The sequence below is a fragment of the Stegostoma tigrinum genome, unplaced genomic scaffold (assembly GCF_030684315.1).
Source record: "Stegostoma tigrinum isolate sSteTig4 unplaced genomic scaffold, sSteTig4.hap1 scaffold_54, whole genome shotgun sequence".
In the NCBI taxonomy this organism is placed as follows: domain Eukaryota; kingdom Metazoa; phylum Chordata; class Chondrichthyes; order Orectolobiformes; family Stegostomatidae; genus Stegostoma; species Stegostoma tigrinum.
In genome coordinates this window covers 933,311-950,603 of record NW_026728472.1, presented here as the reverse complement: position 1 = coordinate 950,603, position 17,293 = coordinate 933,311, and the positions used below count along the sequence as shown (strand labels likewise).

General features: G+C 42.0%; 1 long non-coding RNA gene across 1 annotated transcript; it reads right to left on the bottom strand.

Annotated features, from left to right (window-relative positions):
* Window positions 1-2,370: 2,370 nt before the first annotated feature.
* Window positions 2,371-16,849, bottom strand: LOC132208832 (uncharacterized). The gene is made up of 3 exons (XR_009444956.1): window positions 16,311-16,849; window positions 13,869-15,307; window positions 2,371-4,907 (listed from the first exon to the last, which is right to left on the bottom strand). It is a non-coding gene; the product is annotated as an uncharacterized LOC132208832 (long non-coding RNA).
* Between the last annotated feature and the right edge of the window lie 444 nt (window positions 16,850-17,293).

The following is a 17,293-nucleotide window of genomic DNA, read 5'->3' as shown; positions in this document are numbered from 1 at the left end:
AGTAAGGGTCACCGGACCCGAAACACTAACTCTGTTTTTTTTTATAGATGCTGCCAGACCTCCTGAGCTTTTCCAGCAACTTTGGTTGTTCCAGAAAATCTTCAACTGCACCTTCCTGCCTTATCCCCATAACTGCTGATTCCCAAATTAAACAGAAATTTGTTTAATACCAAGTGTGCATTGCCAAAAGAGCTTTTAAATATCTGATTGCAGGGTGTGGTGTATGTGTGTGTTCTGTGGACCTGACTTGCCAAGGTGCTCACATTGACAAGAGACCATTCAGGTGTTCTCACCAAGGGAATAGCTGGACAGGATCATGGGAATTCACTGTCCATATGCAAATTCATACAGCAGGGAGAGAGCCATCATCTGTTCTGCGTGTGGCAAAGGATTCAAATCAGTCATTTACCTCATTATACAGTGACTTGCTTATTTTGATAAGAAAACTTCTCAATATTCTGTGAACAAAGTCTTAAAAGCAAAATGGACTTGCTGTCCACAAAAACCCACTGACACTGGCGGGAGATGATGGGAACTGCAGATGCTGGAGAATCCAAGATCATAAAGTGTGGAGTTGGATGAACACAGCAGGCCAAGCAGCATCTCAGGAGCACAAAAGCTGACGTTTCGGGCCTAGACCCTTCATCAGACAGGGGGATGGGGTGAGGGTTCTGGAATAAATAGGGAGAGAGGGGGAGGCGGACCGAAGATGGAGAGAAAAGAAGATAGGTGGAGAGAGTATAGGTGGGGAGGTAGGGAGGGGATAGGTCAGTCCAGGGAAGACGGACAGGTCAAGGAGGTGGGATGAGGTTAGTAGGTAGATGGGGGTGCGGCTTGGGGTGGGAAGAAGGGATGGGTGAGAGGAAGAACAGGTTAGGGAGGCAGAGACAGGTTGGACTGGTTTTGGGATGCAGTGGGTGGAGGGGAAGAGCTGGGCTGGTTGTGTGGTGCAGTGGGGGGAGGGGACGAATTGGGCTGGTTTAGGGATGCGGTGGGGGAAGGGGAGATTTTGAAACTGGTGAAGTCCACATTGATACCATTAGGCTAAGGGTTCCCAAGCGGAATATGAGTTGCTGTTCCTGCAACCTTCGGGTGGCATCATTGTGGCACTGCAGGAGGCCCATGATGGACATGTCATCTAAAGGGTGGGAGGGGGAGTGGAAATTGTTTGCGACTGGGAGGTGCAGTTGCTTGTTGCGAACTGAGCGGAGGTGTTCTGCAAAGCGGTCCCCAAGCCTGCGCTTGGTTTCCCCAATGTAGAGGAAGCCACACCGGGTACAGTGGATGCAGTATACCACATTGGCAGATGTGCAGGTGAACCTCTGCTTAATGTGGAAAGTCATCTTGGGGCCTGGGATAGGGGGTGAGGGAGGAGGTGTGGGGGCAAGTGTAGCATTTCCTGCGGTTGCAGGGCAAGGTGCCAGGTGTGGTGGGGTCGGAGGGCAGTGTAGAGCGAACAAGGGAGTCACAGAGAGAGTGGTCTCTCCAGAAAGCAGACAGGGGTGAGGATGGAAAAATGTCTTGGGTGGTGGGGTCGGATTGTGGATGGCAGAAGTGTCGGAGGAACACACTGGTGAGAAGCGGGTCACGCGCTTCTTGTGTGGGCCAATAGTCACTCAGTCATCTCACCAACTGAGACACTTGTGAGTTCGCCAGTGGCTGCAGGGGTTTAGATCCTCCAGTTAATCACATCCTGGAGTAAATAATGTTCTGATCACTGGGTTTTGCTTTTGCTCATATTGACAATTCTTGGTATTCTAGATACATGGTTAACAATTCAGTTTTACTGAATTAAAAACATTGTTGTTGATATTCTTTCCCATCTCAGTGTTTAACATCATCTGCTGGAGCTCAAAGGATAATCTGGAGAGGGATCATTGGTCGGAACAGAACCTTAGCCTGGACACACTCCTCGGGGTCACACTGAGAGAGGCAAATAGCACATTGCTCTTTCCCATCTTTCTGTTCTCACAGAAAATTCCCCACGTGGGTTAACAGTGAGGTGTGCTGGAAATGTTTTCCAGCGGTACTTTTTAATGGTTCCAACTCCTAGACACAGAACAGAAGCCACTTTATAAGTCTGTTTCGAGTCAGGAACAACGTTACTGAATCCCAGAAATGTGTGTCAGTTCAGATACTGGTGTCAAACTGTGAACTGTTCCAGAATGAAAGTAAACAGGTTGAAATTTCTAATCTGAAATTGACTTTTGCCATCACAATGTAACCATGCCTGGTGCTAACTTTTAAAACAGACCTGTTGAAATAAGTTGTTCAAAGTCTGCATTAAAATAGCTGGAGGAGAATGTTAACCTCAGACACGATGATACAATTGTCATTTCATCTGCCAGGTGAGCAAGGACTTCTAGTATCTTTCTAGGATTTCTCTGTTTTATTTTGTTAAAATACCAGAATAAAGAAATATACATTAAAAGAATTACAAGTCATAGCAACACGGGAGTAGACTATTCGGCCCATCAGATGGCTCTGCACATGGGCTTTCGTAAACAATGGCGCTTGTCTGAAATGGTATTACGTCCTGTCCAGTCTGTCCAAGGGTCTCAGAAACTGATATTCAGACTTTGAGGCACACAGTGACTACACCTAGAGAAATGGTGGTTAGTAGCAAGAAAATGCCTGAGGTGAAGATCAGCAGCAGGACAGCAGTAAGTGAAGGGCTCAGAGGTGAAACCTAGCAATCAGACTGGAGGGAGGACTGTGGTGAGGACAGCCCTGTCTAGACGAGAGAACACCTCGAGATTTGACCTTATTTATTTACTGCCATGTGTACGGTGTAAAACTTTGTCTTGTGACTACTACAGGCAAACCATAGTAAGCAAGGATATACAGGTCATAGGATGCTGGCACAGAGTGAGGTGTGTAGCTTACGTCACACAGGAGATGTGCAGAGCAAGATCAACATTTTAACATGATTTGAAGTTAGATAGTCCATTCATCAGTCTAATAATGTCTGGAAAGAAGCTGTTCTTGAACCTGCTGGTGCGTGTGTTCAAGCTACTGTATCTTCTGCCTGATGGAAGAGGTTGTGGGAGAGCATTACACAGTGGGAGGGGTCTTTTATGATGTTGGTAGCCTTTCTTTGTAGGCATGTAGTCCATGGGTGGAAGGTTGGCTTCCATGATGGTGTGGCCTGCGCACACCGTCTTCTACAGTTTGTACAGTCGTGGGCAGAGCAGTTGCCGTACCAGGGCATTTTGAACCTGGGCAGTATGCTTTCAATGGTGCATCTGTAAAAGTTGGTGATGGTCCTTATGACCTTGGCAAATTTCCTATGCTGCCTGCAGAAGAAGAGCCGTCATTGTGCCTTCTTGACTGTCATGTCTAACTGGTAAGTCCAGACCAGTTTGTTGATTATCATCACTCCTAGAAACTTAACTCTCAATTTCTGCTCTGTTGGCTGAGATGGGAATGTGTTCTCCTCCATTCTTCCTGAAGTCAATGCTTAGTTCTTTTGTTTTGCTGACATGGAGAGCGAGGCTGTTTATCATTGCATCATGACACCACGCCTCCAGTCTCCTTTCTGTAGGACACAAAACTCAATTCAAGTGGGCAAAATTTTCACACTTTGCCACTGAGCAACTTTCCAGAAGGTCGTGGGCCCAAACAGGCCAAGTAAGGGCAGGGCAACAGGAAGTTTTTCAAGCCATTCAGCTCAGAGGCTGCAGAACAGAACTTGCACTGCGGTAGTTACAGGGAATTGCTGAACAAGCACTAACCTCCATTCGACAGTGCCCCAATTGTAAGATGCAGAGGGAAATTGATACCAGTTAACAGTCTGCACTGGAGGGTTTATTATTGAGGGAGTGGGGGATGGAAGCTGATGGTGGTGCTGGTGCCTGAGTCTCAAATCAGCAATTGTCAATCCTTCAGCTACTTCCTGTAACATTTGGGTGACCACCTGACTGAGAAATTCATCCAGTGGCAATCTCCTCTTGTAAATCTCCAGTAAATCTGCCTCTACCACCCTCTCTGGCTGCACATTTCAGATAATAACCTTCCCCATTATTTAAGATTTTACTTTGACATTCTAGCCACTTGTGTGAAACAATGTGGAACGGAATGTTTGTCAGTGTTGACATGGCGACCTGTCTGCAGTGACATGACTGGGTTTCAAACTTCACCCTCTCCGCCGCTGCCTCCTCAATCAGCCTGAAACTATTTTCTTTCAAGCACTTGTCCAATTTCCTTTTGATTGTTCCTGAACCTAGGCATTGGAAAGATTTCTCGCCAGCGTAGATACTGGTGTACTAGCAGCTTGGACGAATTAATGAATCCCTTCCCACACACAAGAGCATGTGAAAGCTCTCCCCCCAGTGTGAATTCACTGATGTATCGACAGGCTGGATGATCGCCTGAATTTCTTGCTGCAGTAAGAGCTTTGGAATGGGGAGTATCCAATGGGAATGTGCTGGTTCTCCCTCAGTCCACACGGACATTTAAAGCTCTTATCCCAGTCACAGCAATGACACTGTCTCAATTTTGCAAATAAAAATATGTACCTCTTCCCACACACAGAAAAGTTAAATGGCCTCTCTCCAGTGTGAACCTGCTAGGCCATCAGCAAGGTGGATGAATGAAAAAATGCTTCACCACATTCACTGCAACAGATCAACCTCTCTGCTGGATGACTGCGTCAATGATATTCCAGCTCATATGAATAATTGAATACATTCTCACAGTCCCTACATTTATATGGTTTCTCCCCAATGTGACTCTGCTTGTGTTTTTGCAATCCAGATGATCAACTGCAGCCTCATCCACATCCACAACGTGCTGCAGTTTCTTCACTCTGTGAATGGGGTGCTTTCTGTTTCCAGGAATCAAGCATCACTGTCAGATCCTGATGTGATATTTGAGTTTTCCACTTGTACATATTCTCCATCCAATATCTGCTGAAACAAATTGAAAAAAGGGAATGAGAGAGAGAGGGAGAGAGAGAGAGAAACAACAAAAATACAAAATAAAAACTGAAAGAACTGTGGATGCTGTAAATCAGGAACAAAACTGGAAGTTGCTGGGAAAGGTCAGCAAGTCTGGCAGCGTCTGTGAAGATAAATCAAAGTTAATGTTTTGGGTCCAGTGACCCTTCCTCTGAACATCCGGGTCACCAGACCTGAAATGTTAACTTTGATTTTTCTTCACAGAAGTTGTCAGATTTGCTGAGCCTTTCCAGCAACTTCTGGTTTTTAAACAAAAATTCAAAGCAAGATTGTGAAATTGAGCTGAATAAAGCTGCTCTTTCATGGGGTCAGCAGGTGAAAGGGAGAGTCTGAAAGCTGCCAGATTTTACCAACTTACATAAGAGTCCATCAGGAAATGCAACCTACCACCAGGTTTTGGCCAACACAAGAGAAGTTGGGAAGTTAGCAAGGAAGGATTTCTACACTTGCATCTCAATGTGATGTTTGATGGAAACTGTCACCTCCACAAGTTGGAAAGCCAAGAGCAGCAGGTCTGTGTAAACATTATCTCCAAATTCCCTTCAAGTCACATTCTGATTTGGACATAAGTTGCTGTTCCTGAATTGTTGCTGATGAAGATTCTATAAATCTTTATCAGAAAGCTTATGGTTGTACCTTCACCACCTTGTCTGCAACAGTTCAACAACAGGAAAACTATCGCCTTCTCAGTGGGGAACTTGGATTAGACAGATCTCCTCAAGTTCCATTTATTGCAATTTTTCTTTGGATTTTGGTTAGTAAGCAGTGTGTTTCCTGTGCATCTGAAATTAATAATTATCTCGTATTACTGTAGCCACAGCAGTTTATTTTAAAACAGGTTTTTGAGGCCTGGCTGTAAATTGGATATCTTTGCGAGCACCACTAACGGATTTTTTGTTCTTCTTAGATTATCTTCTAACCCGATAAGGAAAATAATGGGGCCTCAAGGTTTGATATTTACAAAACTTTCTTTTAAACAGTTGAGCAAATTCACTTTCACTTTGAGTTTTGAGTGGACTTCTGAGGTTATTGGAATAGGAATTCCCTGCAGTTCAGTTCTCTAAATAGTGAAGGAGATATCGTGAACTAGATAACCTTAGAATGAGGAGTTAGAGTTTGCCCCACACCAGACATGTTGTAACTAAACCTTAAAGCTGCTGAGCATATTTAAGCTCGAGTATATAATAGCTCCAGGGAGAAGCTCTAGCATTAAAGCATTAAAGCCAAAAGTGTGTTAAACCTGCAAAGGTGCAGACACAGAGGCTCTGGTGTGAGTACTTCATAACTCTTGGATACAGGCTAGGCCATTTAGGACTGAAATGAAAAACACTTATTCATTGAAAGGGTAGTGAACCTGTAGAATTTTCTCCCGTAGAAGGCTGTGAAGCCAAGTCTGAACATATTCAACAAGCAGATGGATTTTTTTTAGATTTTAAAGGTGTCAAGAAGTGCAGGGCAAAAGCAGGAATGGTGTACTGAGATGAGGATCAGTCACGATCACAATGAATGGCAAGGCAGGCTCAAATGCTGAATGGTCTATTCCTGCTCCCAGTTACTATGTTTCAATGAGTGCTGTATTGGATAATGTACAAAAGCTATTTTGTTTCTTTTTAATTTATGACTGGGTTTTTGCAATTTGTGTAGTTATATGTTTACTGTGTTTTTAAAAATAATTTTTTTCAAATTGTACTATAAGTAAATGGTTTGTTTTATTCTATTTTAATATTCATCTCTTTTGCTAGTTAGTTTCTATTTAATTGTTAAAGCAAAATCTGCAGCACTATATGCTTATGTTTTAGTGAGAGATAACATTGTTAATCTATTAGATTTCTGCCTGGCTTGTCTAACAATGACTTCAGCTGGGATCATAACATGTGGAGGGTCATGGGGTCTCTTGATGGGATTTTGGAGTTCCTTAGCTCTAAAAACGATCTGTGTCTTTCTTGTCCAAATAACAGCTACAGAATAGTTCCAGGGCATAAAGCAGAGTGTAGTGGGCATGTTCGTTGCACAAAACCTAACAATGGTTTAGATGTGGCTAAGAGTTTTCCGGAAGTGAAAGATAATTCACTGATCAATCTAAAATCTTTGAAAACTAAACCGAGAGAATTAGCAAATAAATTGAAGGTAGAAGTACAAGTAGGATCTTGTGAGGATGAGAAACTTCAAGTCATTTTACAACATTTAGAGTTGGAAGAAAGGAAACTTTGAAGCAGGATATCACAGTTGGAATTGGCTGATATATAGTTATAAATGAAAAGAGACAGGACTTTGAGAAAAATATAAATACCTGAAATTATAGAAAATGAAAAATAGAGAGTAATGAAATTAGAAGGCAAAGTGAACAGGGAATAATGGAGACAGAAAAGCAAGGAGAAATGCAAAAGGAGGTGGATTTTAAAAATCAAACTCCAAAGAGATAAAGAATTGGAGAACATGAGTTTGTCAAGGAAAAGGTGAGAATAGAGAAGTAAGAAACAGGTAATACCCTGAAGGGTAATAATGATTCCATTGAGGGAATTGATATACCCAAGAATCTATGCTTTGTATCTAAATTAACAAGGATGGAGCCAAGACATGCTTTACCTCATTTAAGAAGGTAGTTGCACAGATTAAATGACTAAAAGTGATTTGGACTCCCATGTTACAAAGTATTTTGGCACGCTATGACAGTATACACCAGCTTCCCAGGAGAACAGTCTGCAATGTAGGAAATTTTCTAAGTGACAACAATGAATGCTTATCTGCTCATCTCTAAAGCTTATGAATTGAGGGTGACATTTACTGATACCCCCCTGAAACCTCCATTAGTGTACATGCGCAAAACACACACGTGCAGTACACCAGCTTGTACTGCCAATGAATTCTTACCAACCGGTTGTTAATCTTCAAGCTTACTTGGGCCCCACCGCATTTTGTTTTGTAACTAGTAGGGTTTTCACAAAGTCTGCACGAGTAGAGCTTTCTGCATTGCGTATGTCAGGAAACTCAGCTTTAGTTGAAGTTAGAGAAACATTTTGAGAAGTTATGGGAAATTACCATCATGAAATAATTCAAATAGCAGCCTTTCAAATTTATAAACTTATTTTGATAAGCACCAAGTGTTCATGACCAGTGAAGCAGCAAATCTGGCAGATACTGTTACTATCTCACACAGACACATATGTGGAGAAATGAATGTATGGCGATATTTCATCTCACCTGATTTTATGTCACTGGAGATGTTCTTTTCTCTCTCTTTCTCAGTCAATTCTTGTTGGAACTAAAAAGAATGTAGTATTTCCTCAGCATGAGGAAATCCTTCTAACACACAGCCAGTATGTTATCACACCCAAAGTGATGGTACAGGATTTAGATGATTGGCACACATAAGAAATGTGAGAATTCAAACAGTGTGAAAAAGGTAGTATTTGCAAACAAGAACAAGGGAAGGTCTAAGACTTGAGAGAATGAGGTTTATGGACTGTCATAGAGTCAGATACACAAATGGACTGAAGTTGAAGCGCAAAATGCAGCTTCGATGGTTTGACAGTGACATCACAGGCAGTCTGGCCAGAAGGTGGCCATAACTGGGTGTTAAATATCACAAGTTACAATGAATTTGAAATGAAAATAAAGGATGCAGCAACTGGATAGAAGGAAGACTGGTGCACTGGTACAAAAGAACTGTAGATAATCAAAGCACTATGGAGATTTCATTTCAATAAAACAAACCCCTGTGAACATTGGAAATTTTAAACTAAAACAGAAATCGGACAAACACAGCAGGTCTGGTAGCATCTGGTGAGGAAGAATAGTTAACATTTCAAACCCTGAGAATGTAGTACTGTATTCTTTGTTTCCAATTATGCAACGTCTGCAACATTTTGCTTTTATTGGTGGCATGAGGCTTTTCTCCTTGGAGAAGGGAAGTTAACTTGAGATCTGATTTGTGTGTGCAGAATCCTGAGATATCAGAACAGAGTCGATAGTGAGACATTGTTCACTGTGTTGGTGAAATCAGAAGCAGAGGATACCAGTTCAATGAGACTAACAAAGGAATTCTCATATGAGGAGGGTGAAACACCTTTCCCATTGCAAGTGGGAGAATGCATTGTCAGGTTCATTCAGCCCCTTTAGAAGAGAATTGGACAATTACGTGAATGAAAACGATGAGGGATTGGGACACGATGTGGTGCTCATGCACAGACACTGGGGATCAAATTCTGTCCTTCGATTCTGTAACAAGATGCAGGGAATTCTGGGACTGCATGTGGCTCTCATAACCTCCCCCATCCCCAAACATTCAAATCAGATTAGAGAAATGAATGTGTGCATCACAGGCTGGTGAGAACAAGTGGGTTCAGGGCTGTGTGGGACTTGCACCAGCACCAGCACCAGCACCAGCATGGTGGGAAATGAGGAATTTAAACTGCACCTAAACTGGAAAAATCAGATGCGCCAATGTAGCCTTGATGAAGAGTTCATAAAATGTTCTCAAAATAGTCGCTTTGAACAGCATATTCTAAAGCTGACCAGAGAGCCAGTTGTACTGGACTTGATGTTGTGCAATGACAGAGGTTTAATTAACAACCTCACAGTGAAGGCACTCAGAGGTAGCAGTGACCCTAATCTGATGGAATTTTACAACCATTTTCGGGGACAGGAGTGGGTATCAGACTATTATTTTAAACTTAAATTAGGGCAGTCATGTGGGTGTGAAATCAGAGCTAGAGTGAAGTGGCAATTTAGCTTCAGAGGTCGGTTGAGATACAATGGCAAATAATTAAGGGGATACATCAGTATACACCCATCAGATACATTTGAGTGAGAAAGAAAAGTTCCAAGTCAATAAGTATGCTCCAGTAATCATCACACAGATATGGTGACAGGATGACATGGATTTGGAGCAGGATATTGAAGGATTCATGACATTGGAGGATTGGAAACTGGGAAAAAATGGAGGAAATATTACATCATCTGTGGGTAACTATAAAATGCATTTAAGATGATGTCAACTACAAAGAAGAAGCATACAATTGCTGAAGTATGGGTGGCAGATTAGACAAAGCAGAAGGTATAAAATGGCAAAGAATGACTACAAGATTAATAAGGAGAGAAAAAAAAAGTAGGAGACAAAGTTAGCCAAAATACGAAGACAGTTTAGCAGTTTCCCTGCATATTTAAAACAAAGTTCATAAAGGAAGCATCTGTACTAAAGGAGAAAAGTCTGACGAATTACTAATAGAAAACAAACAGATGGCAGGTGAATTGAACGGGTATTTTTCATTGGACTTATTCAATAAGCAGGAATTAATCAGGAAATGGAGGAACTGAAGAAAATTACAATCACCAGAGAAACATATTGAGTGAATTGTCGGAACTACATGCTGAGACACGCTGCGTCCTGATGGACAGTATCCTGGAATTTAAAGGAAATGACCAGAGAGTTGATGTGTTGGTTTTGGTTTTGGATTTGAAAATTCCCTAGATTTGGGGAAGATTCAGAGATTGGGAAACAAAGAAATTTAAATCCTTTATTCAAATGGGTATAGACATAGAATGCAGGTAACTGCGCACCAATTAACTTATAACGTATTCCCTGTGATGGATGTTATGATCAAAGATGACTTAGCAGGGCATGAAGCAAATTTTAAGGTGAGCAGTCCGTGGTTCGGTAAGAAATCAACTTTAAACAATTTATTGTCATTCTTTCAGGAAGTAACACATTCTTGATGAAAGGGAACCAATGGAGCATAATGGCACAGGTTTCTTGGGATAATTCAAGAGACACTGCAGAAATTCATTCTAAGGAAGAAGAAACTTGCTAAGGTGAGGATGAGACATTCACTACTGCACGGGATGGTGGGTAAAGATATTCCCATTGGTGAGATCGTTAGCTATGATGTGAGAGTGAATTGGGATGGCAATCAATGTAACTTAGAACCAAATAGTACGGAAATAAGTGTAAATGACAAGAATTCCTAAATATTTTCAGGGAACTGTTCAACAGCATTGTTTTATTCATTCATGGATTTGCACTTTATTAACTGGGCTAAGTTTTGCTGCCTGTCCTCAAATGACCTTGACATGGTGGCAGTGAGCTTGTGTGCGTTTGGTTTGGAGACACCCACAATGCTGTAAATGAGGATTTTAATCCAAAATATGTTTTCAGTCCAGCGAGAAAGGATGTACGACTAGACTTGGTTTTTGGAAATGAGGCGGGCTAAGATTATGCAAGGGACCTAGCATTAATCCCAATGGTACACCACTGGACACTGGCCTCCAGTCACACAAACAGCCTCCTCCCATCACCCACTGTCTCATCAGTCAGCCAATTTTGTATCCAACTTATCAAGTTATCCTAGATCCCCTGTACTTTGATCTTTAATTTTATCATGTGGACTTTCCTGTTTGGTCTCACCGGTGAGCTCCTTTTAATGGTTTAAATGTTACTTTACCGTCCATAAATAATATAAGGATTGGGTGGTTGTCCCTGGTGTATTAAAATGTGTAACACAATCTTTTCCACTGCCTGTACCAGGGACCATGCGGAGGTTTTTTGGAGGGTTGAAGAAACAGATCTGATGATCCTGAGTCTGATGAGTAGCGAAAGGGAGTGGGATCCCAGTCATGGGAACAATCTGATTTGGCCAAATTGTCTTGAGCAGTGACAAGAGAGTGAACAGGAGTGGAGAGCTTGATGATGAGCGCGGCAGGCAAGACAGTGATCTTGACCATATCAACAGCTCCCTGTCAACCATCTGACTGGAGTTTAAGTGTTTAGAGATGTACAAATGTTGCATTTCTTCCGCTGTTGCATTATTTCTGAGTTAACTTGGCCCCACGTTAATAATGTCATGGCAGGATATGGGATGTGAAGATTTACTGAATTAAACTTTGAGGTACTCTGTCCTGAAATAAACAGTGAATACTGAACATATGTTGAGTACACGGAGGTATTTGTCAATCTATGGGGTTGACTAGGTCTGAAAAGTAACCAACTGGAAAACCTTTCCCAATCACTTCTTGCACTACTAGAGCAGATAGGCCTTGTGTTGACAGCAAATCAATTGTACTACAATTGTAGTAGCAGTTTAAACATACTGTATGTTTAACATATTTGAATGATTTGACTTTTATTGAGGATATTAATCCCTATAACTGGGATGAGAATTATCCAATATTATCAGAAACAGACCTCAATGAACACTGTTCATCTCCAAATGTGCTTAGCAGCAAATCTCTGTCACGCAAGTAACTTGTGAATTGGCTGGTATCTTAGCAGATTGGATGAGTGAGTGAATCTCTTTCCAAACTTACACCAAATGACAAACGAGAAGCTATCACATTCCAAACTCAGAAGTGCCCTGTGTACCTCAGATTACTCTGAAATGGCAAGGTATCTTAAATTTTTGAGCATTAAATGAAACCAGCTGATTCAAACTGCTACTGCCATTCAGAATTACAGGATTGGTGTTCAACAGTACTGGAATGCTGCTGTCCAACCAAAAAATGTTCTGCCAATCACATAAATGTGTAATATGGGATATGTGTGATGCTAGGCATGTCTGCCATAATCCCAAAGACTGGCTGATCGTATCAAACAGCATTTCCTTTTGAATGTTTGCAATGGCAAGGTACTGACCATACTCAACTAGTCCATGCTTGTAAAATGCAAATGACAGCATTAGATGTAATTCTGCAATTTGACAACATTTTCAAAGTATTTCATAGTTATGAATTACAGTTGCTAATTGCTAAGAATTACACTGACAATCAATTTAGAGTTGTCAGTCCAGCTCACAGTGTGGTCCATTTGCATGCACTGGAATCCATGTGTGTTAGTACACAAGACCCTGTTATTTGTTGACAGGCAAAACATATACAGATGCCGTACCTGTTTCAACTCAAAAAAATATAGGCATCAGCCATTAGGTGGTTAATTTTTCAGGTCAATGCCAATCACAGGCAATCTGCCTGGTTTAAAGTGTAAACAAAGCTTTGAAATGTCTGCTCCAGCCGCACAGGGTTTAAAATCACAAACAGTTTCCAAGTGAGGCAGAGTTTCAGCCAATAGGGGAGCTCCAGATCCAGTCCCACTCCTCAGACACCCCAAAAGGTTGGAGGAACGGCTGTTCATGCTCAGTCCTCCAACTAAACAAGAGTGTCATGAACACTTGGTATGGGAGTTGGAAAAAAATTTCTTTCCCAATCCTTCCAAATTAATGGGAAAATAAATTATAATTGGCGTTTTCCGCTATTTCTTAAATTCTCCCATTTCTTAGAGTTTTAATACTCAATTGTTTAGTGATAATTAACTGAGCTTTTAAAACTTTTCACTTCTAAGTGACTAAGCATAGTTCGCAAATATTAAGAGTTCACTAGATAGTTAAGTACACAGAGTACTGGGAGGTGTTTCATTCAATAATTCTGTTCTATTTTTAATCTTTCATGAGCTGTGTGCTCACAGTCAAGTTGGGGATGTCCTTACTTTCCAGGTGTTTGTTTTGCTGAGCTCTTCTCATTCTCAGCAGTTATGTTTGTATTTCCTCTGTGTGCATCAGTGACATTCAGTTCCGCATTTTTAAAAATATAAACTTTATTCACTGAGGTGTATGGGTTTGATTTAAAATGTTACCGGGATAAAACAGCAGGAAGATCTAAAAGATGCAAGAGGAAAATTGGTTTTCTTTTTTAGTGGAATGTGCTTCGCTCATGAATGCTTGTTGGTTGATCGACAACAGTCTAACAGCAAACTCCTATGGTTAAGTGGTTAAGCCAACAGACACAGAGAGAATGATGTAAATATAAATATTCCGATCTGAATCCCTCAGATCTGAAACATTTCTGAATGTGTCGTAATTCGCAAAGGCTAGGAAAGTAAAAGTTCAACCACAAATATCACATGAAGGAATAGGTTATACTCACTAGGAAAGCCTGAAGATCTTTTCCTTGGAAAAGAGAAGGCTGAGAGATGCCATATTAGCAATGGAAGGTTTTGTTCCAGTTTTGTGTTTACTAATGTACGGAAAGCAGAAATGTGCCCATTAACTTCCAGCCAGGAAAGGTCATCGTTCTACACCAATTTTGATTTGACAGCACATTTCCAGCTTTCATCATTGTTATTTCTGACTTTATACACAATTGTAAAGGGTTTTCTGATCAAGGGCTAGGATTTCTGTGCCATGGAAGAAAATGGCTGGAACGCACTTCTTGCTCTCCTCAAGATCAACTTGCTAGTTCAGTCCTGGCTGTAATGACCAGCAGCGATACTGTCAGAATCTGACTCCCAGTCAGTTGTGAACTCGCTGATGTTGCAGCAGGTTGGATGACTCAGTGAATCCCTTCCCACAAACAGAGCAAATAAATGGCCTGTCCTCTGTATGAGTGCGTTGGTGTTTCAGAAGGTGAGATGCACATGTGAATTTCTTTACACACATGGAGCAGGTGAATGGTCGCTCCCCAGTGTGAATTCGCTGGTGTGTGACCAGGGTCGATGATCGTGTAAATGCTTTCCTACACACAGAGCAGGTGAATGGCTTCTCTCCAGTGTGAGTGCATTGGTGTCTCAGCAGGTTATTGCTACTTTTAAAAGTCTCCTCACAGTCAGAACATTTAAAAGTTCTCTTCGCAGAATGAACTCGCTGGTGTCTCAACAGGTTGGATGAATTAATGAATCCCTTCCTGCATGCAGAGCAGGTATATGGCCTCTCCCCAGTGTGGGTGCGCTGATGTACACAGAGTTCAGGTGATTTTCTGAATCCAGTCTTGCAGTGAGAACACCTGAAAGGTTTCTCATTGGTGTGAACACGTTTATGGGACATCAGGTCCCCAGAACATTTGTAGCACTTTCCACAGTCTGAACATTTAAAAGGTCTGTCATTAGTGTGAACCCGCTGGTGAGCAAGCAGGTTGGTTGACTCTCTGAATCCTCTTCCACACTTGGAGCAGGTGAACGGCCTGTCCCCCGTGTGAGTGCGTCCATGTATTTCCAGCTGGGATGGCCAACTGAATCTCTTCCCACAGTACTCACATTTCCATGGTTTGTCCGTGGTGCTGGTGTCTTTGTGTCTCTCCAGGTTGGATGATTTGCTGAAACCTCTTTTACATTAAAAAACGTGTAATTTCTCTGGGTTGAGAATGGTGGAATGCTTATTCAGGCATCGTAATTGGTTAAAGCTCTTTACACAGTCAGTGCACGGTAACATTCTCATTTGGGTGTTTCTGTGTCTCACGATGAAGTTTTCCCCAACAGACAGAAGAGGCAAGCATTTCTATTTCCACATTGAAAAGCTGATGATAATCAGATCCTGACTAGTGATGTTTACTTTGCATTTGCCATTCACAAATCAGCTTCTCCCAATCGTCTGTAAAAGAAATACAGAATGTCAGTATTTTGCAACGATTTGTAGCTCAGGTCGTGGGTGAGATTGTTGACTTGCTCACCTTGAAAACAAAAACAAGCCAGCTCGGTGAGCAAGTCAACAACCTCAATGCCAGAATCATGATCAGTCCATTGATGGCAATGTAGAGTAAATAATTCTAGCTTCTCAGTCAGTCAGATTGATATTGTGAAGAGCCAGTGCAGACATGGCTGGTCAAAAGGTCTCCTTCCACACTGTAATATTTCTGTGACAGAATGTTCTTTCCACTCAAACTAATAAAAGCAAAAATAAAGAACAAAGTCATGAGGAAATTCCCAGTGTCAATGAGACATTTTTTTTACTCCATATTCCTTCCTGGGATGAGGGCACCGCTGGCTAGGCCAACACTTATTGCCCATCCCTAATTGCCCAGACGGCAGTTACGAGTCAACCACATTGTTGTGGGCCTCGAGTCACATGTAGGCCAGACCAGGTAAGGATGGCAATTTCCATCCCTGAAGAACTTTAGTGAGCCAGATGATTTTTCCAACAATCGACAATGGATTCACGGTCATCATTAGACTCTTAATTCTAGCTATTTATTTAAATCAATTTCCACCATCTGCCGTGGCAAGATTCAAACCCAGGTCCCCAGAACAACACCTGGGTCTCTGGATTAACAGGCCAGTGAGAATACCACGAGATGATTGCCTCCCCTTATGCTGACATGTTACCATTGTGGAAGGTATCAAATGTAATGGTCAGCAGTGTGTGCCCAGGGACAGCTGGGCATGGAAGACACTTCTCATGGAGGGCAGGCAGGAAAGTAGAATTAAAGTAACAATCTGATCAGCCATGATCTTACCAGAATGATAGAGAAAGCTCGCTGGGCTGACGACTGTTCCAGTTTCTTAAATAAGAATGCTCAGTAATAATACATGTCCCACTCCTATGGGTTTACCCAAGTATTACAGAATGCTGTTTTAGCCAGAATTCCCTGACTCACCAACTCTTCTCCACGTTGAGCAGCCACAGATGAGAAATCAGGGCTGAAGTGATACAAAACGAGAAGTTCAGCTCTCCTACGTATCAGGAGTTGCAGCCACAGCCACTCAACTGAATGTATCCAAGGCCCATGGCAACTCGAGGCTGCATAGGTCAGCTGTGGCTGGGAATGGGTGAAGCTGCTGAAAACCCCATTGTTAATTACGGTTACACGCCTGGCGCTAGGACCCAGCTGAGACCGTTGGAACTCCACTCACGATGTGACGTTTGGTCGCGCGTGCGCGGATCCCGGATAAGATGGCGCCCACTAAACTGGAACCACTTCCTGGTCAAAGGCCTGTATCTGGAAATACAGCACCTGCAGATTCATTTTTAGTTTTCATCACCTTCCAGAGGTGTTTAGAAACCCCTCCTGAGCCACCGTGGTTTCCATCTCTCCCTTCGCACTTTCAATCTTTACTTTGAACGTGACAAAAGAGCAGAGCATCATCCCCCATCGCCATTACTCGCAGCGGATACATTCCAAAGAGCGCAACGGCACGACGCCTGCGCAGTGCTCGCCTGTAATGTTAATCAGCGACCTTTACCAGCGCGGGGACTGCTGGGTAAAAGTCCTGCCATTGAAAGCCCTCAATCAATAAAAATTTTACTCTGATGGAGCTGATGGAAAAGGGCGCAGTACAAAAAAAAATACAGCACAGAAGCAGGCTCTTCAGCCCTCCAAGCATGCGCTGACAGGTTTTGCCCTTCCATATTAAAACTGTCTTCTCTTACATCCCTCTGTTCCCTTCCTATTCATAGACAATGTATACATAATATTTACTTTTTCAAAATTTCAAGTCTGAATCTATAAATAAGATAATTTTTAAAATTTATTTGAAATAAATCTCTAGTGCTACCCATCTAAAATTAAATTTGTAACTACATGGCAATGGGTAAATGGAAAGGAGGTGATGGGATAGTGCTCATGTGTAAGTGGTCAGT